The sequence below is a fragment of the Schistocerca serialis genome, unplaced genomic scaffold (genome assembly GCF_023864345.2).
Source record: "Schistocerca serialis cubense isolate TAMUIC-IGC-003099 unplaced genomic scaffold, iqSchSeri2.2 HiC_scaffold_867, whole genome shotgun sequence".
Classification (NCBI taxonomy): domain Eukaryota; kingdom Metazoa; phylum Arthropoda; class Insecta; order Orthoptera; family Acrididae; genus Schistocerca; species Schistocerca serialis.
Window position 1 is genome coordinate 2,111,617 of NW_026048482.1, and position 7,488 is coordinate 2,119,104.

Below are 7,488 nucleotides of genomic sequence, written 5' to 3' on the forward strand. Positions count from 1 at the left end.
ACTGACTCTTCCTACTATCTATGCTTTGAACCTTTCCTGTGACACTAGTTATAGATTCCCATGCTTCACTTCAGATTTACTGTATCCCTTGGACCTTCTTATTGACGATGAAACACAGAAATTGCATCGGAATTAAATACGAAAGGCACAATGCCGACTTAAGTACAAGAAGACTGACTCTTCCTACTATCTATGCTTTGAACCTTTCCTGTGACACTAGTTATAGATTCCCATGCTTCACTTCAGATTTACTGTATCCCTTGGACCTTCTTATTGACGATGAAACACAGAAATTGCATCGGAATTAAATACAAAAGGAACAATGCCGATTTAAGTACAAGAAGCCTTACTCCTCTTACTGTCTATGTTTAGAACTGAACCTGAGGCACTAGTTATAGATTCCGATGCTTCACTTCAGGTTTACTGTAACCCTTGGACCTTCTTATTAACGATGAAACACCGAAATTGCATCGGAATTAAATACGAAAGGCACAATGCCGACATAAGTACAAGAACACTGTCTATTCTTACTGACTATGATTAGAACCATTCCTGTGACACCACTTATAGATTCCGATACTTCACTTCAGGTTTACTGTATCCCTCTGACCTTCTTATGCACGATGAAATACAGAAATTGCATGGGGATTAAATACAAAAGGCACAGTGCCGACTTAAGTACAAGAAGACTGACTCTTCTTACTGTCTATGTTTTTAACCATTCCTGTGGCCCTAGTTATAGATTCCGATGCTTCACTTCAGGTTTACTGTATCCCTCTGACCTTCTTAATGACGATGAAACACAGAAATTGCATCGGAATTAAATACAAAAGGCACAATGCAGACATGAGTACAAGAACACTGACTCTTCTTACTGACTATGTTTTGAACCATTCCTGTGACACTAGTTATGGATTCCGATGCTTCACTTCAGGTTTACAGTATCCCTCTGACCTTCTTATTGACGATGAAACACAGAAATTGCGTCGGAATTAAACAGAAACGGCACAATGCCGTCTTAAGTGCTAGAAGACTGACTCTTCTTACTGACTATGCTTTGAACCATTCCTGTGACATTAGTTATAGATTCCGATGCCTCACTTCAGGTTTACTGTATCCCTTGGACCTTCTTATTGACGATGAAACACAGATATTGCATCGGAATTAGATACGAAACTCACAATGCCGACTTAAGTACAAGAAGACTGACTTTTCCTACTGACTATGTTTTGAACCATCCCTGTGACACTAGTTATAGATTCCGATGCTTTACTTCAGGTTTACTGTATCCCTCTGCCATCTTATTGACGATAAAGCACAGAAATTGCATCGGAATTAAATACAAAAGGCACAATGCCGTCTTAAGTGCTACAAGACTGACTCTTCTTAGTGACTATGCTTTGAACTATTCCTGTGACACTGGTTATAGATTCCGAATTCTCACTGCAGGTTTGCTGTATCCCTTGGAAATTTTTATTGATGAAGAAACACAGAAATTGCATCGGAATTAAATACAAAAGCACAATGCCGGCTTAAGTACATGGAGACTGACTCTTCCTATTGTCTATGTTTGAACCATTCCTGTGACACTAGTTATAGATTCCGATGCTTCTCTTCAGGTTTACTGTATCCCTCTGACCTTCCTATTGACGATGAAACTCAGAAATTGCATCGGAATTAAATACAAAAGGCTCAATGCCGACTTAAGTACAAGAAAACTGTGTCTTCCTACAGTCTATGTTTTGAACCATCCCTGTGACACAAGTTATAGATTCCGATGCTTCACTGCAGGTTTACAGTATCCCTGTGACCTTCCTATTGACGATAAAACACAGAAATTGCATCGGAATTAAATACAAATAGCACAATGCCGAATTAAGTACAAGAAGACTGACTCTTCTTACTGACTATGGTTTGAACCATTCCTGTGACACTAGTTATAGATTCTGATGCTTCACTTTAGGTTTACTGTATCCCTTGGACCTTCTTATTGACGATGAAACACAGAAATTGCATCGGAATGAAATACAAAAGGCACAATGCCGATTTAAGTACAAGAAGACTTACTCCTCTTACTGTCTATGTTTAGAACTGAACCTGTGACACTAGTTATAGATTCCGATGCTTCACTTCAGGTTTACTGTAACCCTTGGACCTTCTTATTAACGATGAAACACCGGAATTGCATCGGAATTAAATACGAAAGGCACAATGCCGACATAAGTACAAGAACACTGTCTATTCTTACTGACTATGATTAGAACCATTCCTGTGACACCACTTATAGATTCCGATACTTCACTTCAGGTTTACTGTATCCCTCTGACCTTCTTATGCACGATGAAACACAGAAATTGCATGGGGATTAAATACAAAAGGCACAATGCCGACTTAAGTACAAGAAGACTGACTCTTCTTACTGTCTATGTTTTTAACCATTCCTGTGGCACTAGTTATAGATTCCGATGCTTCACTTCAGGTTTACTGTATCCCTCTGACCTTCTTAATGACGATGAAACACAGAAATTGCATCGGAATTAAATACAAAAGGCACAATGCTGACATGAGTACAAGAACACTGACTCTTCGTACTGACTATGTTTTGAACCATTCCTGTGACACTAGTTATGGATTCCGATGCTTCACTTCAGGTTTACAGTATCCCTCTGACCTTCTTATTGACGATGAAACACAGAAATTGCGTCGGAATTAAATAGAAAAGGCACAATGCCGTCTTAAGTGCTAGAAGACTGACTCTTCTTACTGACTATGCTTTGAACCATTCCTGTGACACTAGTTATAGATTCCGATGCTTTACTTCAGGTTTACTGTATCCCTCTACCATCTTATTGACGATAAAGCACAGAATTTGCATCGGAATTAAATACAAAAGGCACAATGCCGTCTTAAGTGCTAGAAGACTGACTCTTCTTACTGACTATGTTTTGAACTATTCCTGTGACACTAGTTATAGATTCCGAATTCTCACTGCAGGTTTGCTGTATCCCTTGGAAATTTTTATTGATGAAGAAACACAGAAATTGCATCGGAATTAAATACAAAAGCACAATGCCGGCTTAAGTACATGGAGACTGACTCTTCCTATTGTCTATGTTTGAACCATTCCTGTGACACTAGTTATAGATTCCGATGCTTCACTTCAGGTTTACAGTATCCCTCTGACCTAATTATTGACGATGAAACACAGATATTGCATCGGAATTAAATAGAAAAGGCACAATGCCGACTTAAGTACAAGAAGACTGACTCTTCCTACTGGCTATGTTTTGAACCATTCCTGTGACACTAGTTATAGATTCCGATGCTTCACTTCAGGTTTACTGTATCCCTCTGACCCTCTTATTGACGCTGAAACACAGAAATTGCTTCGGAATTAAATAGAAAAGGCACAATGCCGAATTAAGTACAATAAGACTGACTCTTCTTACTGTCTATGATTTGAACAATTCCTGTGACACTAGTTATAGTTTCCTATGCTTCAATTCAAGTGTACTGTATCCCTTGGACCTTCTTATTGACGATGAAACACAGAAATTGCATCGGAATTAAATACAAAAGGCACAATGCCGACTTATGTACTACAGGACTGACTCATCTTACTGTCTATGTTTTGAACCATTCCTGTGACACTAGTTATAGATTCCGATGCTTCTCTTCAGGTTTACTGTATCCCTTGGACTTTCTTATTGACGACGAAACACCGATATTGCATCGGAATTAAATCGAAACGGCATTATGCCGACTTATGTACAAGAAGACTGACTCTTCTTACTGACCATGTTTGAACCATTTCTGTGACACTAGGTATAGATTCCGATGCTTCTCTTTATGTTTACTGTATCCCTTGCACCTTCTTATTGACGATGAAACGCAGAAATTGCATCGGAATCAATACAAAAGGCCCAATGCCGACTTAAGTACAAGAAGACTGACTCTTCGTACTGACTATGTTTTGAACCATTCCTGTGACACTAGTTATAGATTCCGATGCCTCACTTCAGGTTTACTGTATCTCTTGGACCTTCTTAATGACGATGAAGCACAGAAATTGCATCGGACTTAAATAGAAAAGGCACAATGCCGTCTTAAGTACAAGAAGACTGACTCTTCTTACTGACTATGTTTTGAACCATTTCTGTGACACTAGTTATAGATTCTGATGCTTCACTTCCGGTGTACTGTATCCCTTGGACCTTCTTATTGACGATGAAACACAGAAATTGCATCGGAATTGAATACGAAATGCACAATGCCGACTTAAGTACCAGAAGACTGACTCTTCTTACTGACTATGATTTGATCCATTCCTGTGACACTAGTTATAGATTCTGATGCTTCACTTCCGGTGTACTGTATCCCTTGGACCTTCTTATTGACGATGAAACACAGAAATTGCATCGGAATTGAATACGAAAGGCACAATGCCGAATTAAGTACAAGAAGACTGACTCTTCCTACTATCTATGCTTTGAACCATTCCTGTGACACTAGTTATAGATTCCCATGCTTCACTTCAGATTTACTGTATCCCTTGGACCTTCTTATTGACGATGAAGCACAGAAATTGCATCGGACTTAAATAGAAAAGGCACAATGCCGTCTTAAGTACAAGAAGACTGACTCTTCTTACTGACTATGTTTTGAACCATTTCTGTGACACTAGTTATAGATTCTGATGCTTCACTTCCGGTGTACTGTATCCCTTGGACCTTCTTATTGACGATGAAACACAGAAATTGCATCGGAATTGAATACGAAATGCACAATGCCGACTTAAGTAGAAGAAGACTGACTCTTATTACTGTCTATGTTTTGCAACATTCCTGTGACACTAGTTATAGATTGCGATGCTTCACTTCCGGTGTACTGTATCCCTTGGACCTTCTTACTGACGATGAAACACAGAAATTGCATCGGAATTAAATAGAAAAGGCACAATGCCGACTTATGTACAACAGGACTGACTCATCTTACTGTCTATGTTTTGAACCTTCCTGTGACACTGGTTATAGATTCCGATGCTTCTCATCAGGTTTACTGTATCCCTTGGACTTTCTTATTGACGACGAAACACAGATATTGCATCGAAATTAAATCGAAATGGCATTATGCCGACTTATGTACAAGAAGACTGACTGTTCCTACTGTCTATGTTTTGAACCATTCCTGTGACACTAGTTATAGATTCCGCTGTTTCACTTCAGGTTTACTGTATCCCTCTGTCCTTCTCATTGACGATGAATCACAGAAATTGCATCGGAATTAGATACAAAAAGCACAATGCCAACTTAAGTACAAGAGGACTGACTCTTCTTGCTGTCTATGTTTTGAAACATTCCTGTGACACCAGTTATAGATTCCGATGCTTCACTTCAGGTTTACTGTATCCCTTGGACTTTCTTATTGACGACGAAACACAGAAATTGCATCGGAATTAAATAGAAACGGCAGGATGCCGACATAAGTACAAGAAGACTGACTCTTCTTAATGACTATGTTTTGAACATTTCCTGTGAGACAAGTTTTAGAATCCGATGCTTCTCCATATGTTTACTGTATCCCTTGGACCTTCTTATTGACGATGAAACACAGAAATTGCATCGGAATTAAATACAAAAGGCACAATGCCGACTTAAGTACAAGAAGACTGACTCTTCTTACTGACTATGTTTTGAACCATTCCTGTGACACTAGTTACAGATTCCGATGCCTCACTTCAGGTTTACTGTATCCCTCTGACCTTCTTATTGACGATGAAACACAGAAATTGCATCGGAATTAAATACAAAAGGCACAATGCCGACTTAAGTACAAGAAAACTGACTCTTCCTAATATCTATGCTTTGAACCATTCCTGTGACACTAGTTATAGATTCCCATGCTTCACTTCAGATTTACTGTATCTCCTGGACCTTCTTACTGACGATGAAGCACAGAAATTGCATCGGAATTAAATAGAAAAGGCACAATGCAGTCTTAAGTACAAGAAGACTGACACTTCTTACTGTCTATGTTTTGAACCATTCCTGTGACACTAGTTATAGATTCCAATGCTTCACTTCAGGTTTAGTGTATCCCTTGGACCTTCTTATAGACAATGAATCACCGAAATTGCATCGGAATTGAATACGAAGTGCACAATGCCGACTTAAGTACAAGAAGACTGACTCTTCTTACTGACTATGATTTGATCCATTCCTGTGACACCACTTATTGATCCCGATGCTTCACTCAGGTTTACTGTATCCCTCTGACCTTCTTATTGACGATGAAACACAGAAATTGCGTCGGAATTAAATAGAAAAGGCACAATGCCGACTTAAGAACAAGAAGACTGACTCTTCTTACTGACTATGTTTTGAACCATTCCAGTGACACTAGTTATAGATTCTGATGCTGCACTTCAGGTTTACTGTATCCCTCTGACTTTCTTATTGACGATGAAACACAGAAATTGCGTCGGAATTAAATACAAAAGGCACAATGCCGTCTTAAGTACAAGAAGACTGACTCTTCTTACTGACTATGTTTTGAACCATTTCTGTGACACTAGTTATAGATTCTGATGCTTCACTTCCGGTGTACTGCATCCCTTGGACCTTCTTATTGACGATGAAACACAGAAATTGCATCGGAATTAAATAGAAAAGGCACAATGCCGACTTATGTACAATAGGACTGACTCATCTTACTGTCTATGTTTTGAACCATTCCTGTGACACTAGTTATAGTTTCCCATGCTTCTCTTCAGGTTTACTGTATCCCTTGGACTTTCTTATTGACGATGAAACACAGAAATTGCATCGGAATTAAATACAAAAGGCAAAATGCCGACTTAAGTACAAGAAGACTGATTCTTCCTACTGGCTATGTTTTGAACCATTCCTGTGACACTAGTTATAGATTCCGATGCTTAACTTCAGGTTTACTGTATCCCTCTGACCTTCTTATTGACGATGAAACACAGAAATTGCATCGGAATTAAATAGAAAAGGCCCAAAGCCGAATTAAGTACAATAAGACTGACTCTTCTTACTGTCTATGATTTGAACAATTCCTGTGACACTAGTTATAGTTTCCTATGTTCAATTCAAGTGTACTGTATCCCTTGGACCTTCTTATTGACGATGAAACACAGAAATTGCATCGGAATTAAATACAAAAGGCACAATGCCGACTTATGTACAACAGGACTGACTCATCTTACTGTCTATGTTTTGAACCATTCCTGTGACACTAGTTATAGATTCCGATGCTTCTCTTCAGGTTTACTGTATCCCTTGGACTTTCTTATTGACGACGAAACACAGATATTGCATCGGAATAAAATCGAAATGGCATTATGCCGACTTATGTACAAGAAGACTGACTCTTCTTACTGACCATGTTTTGAACCATTTCTGTGACACTAGGTATAGATTCCGATGCTTCTCTTTATGTTTACTGTATCCCTTGGACCTTCTCATT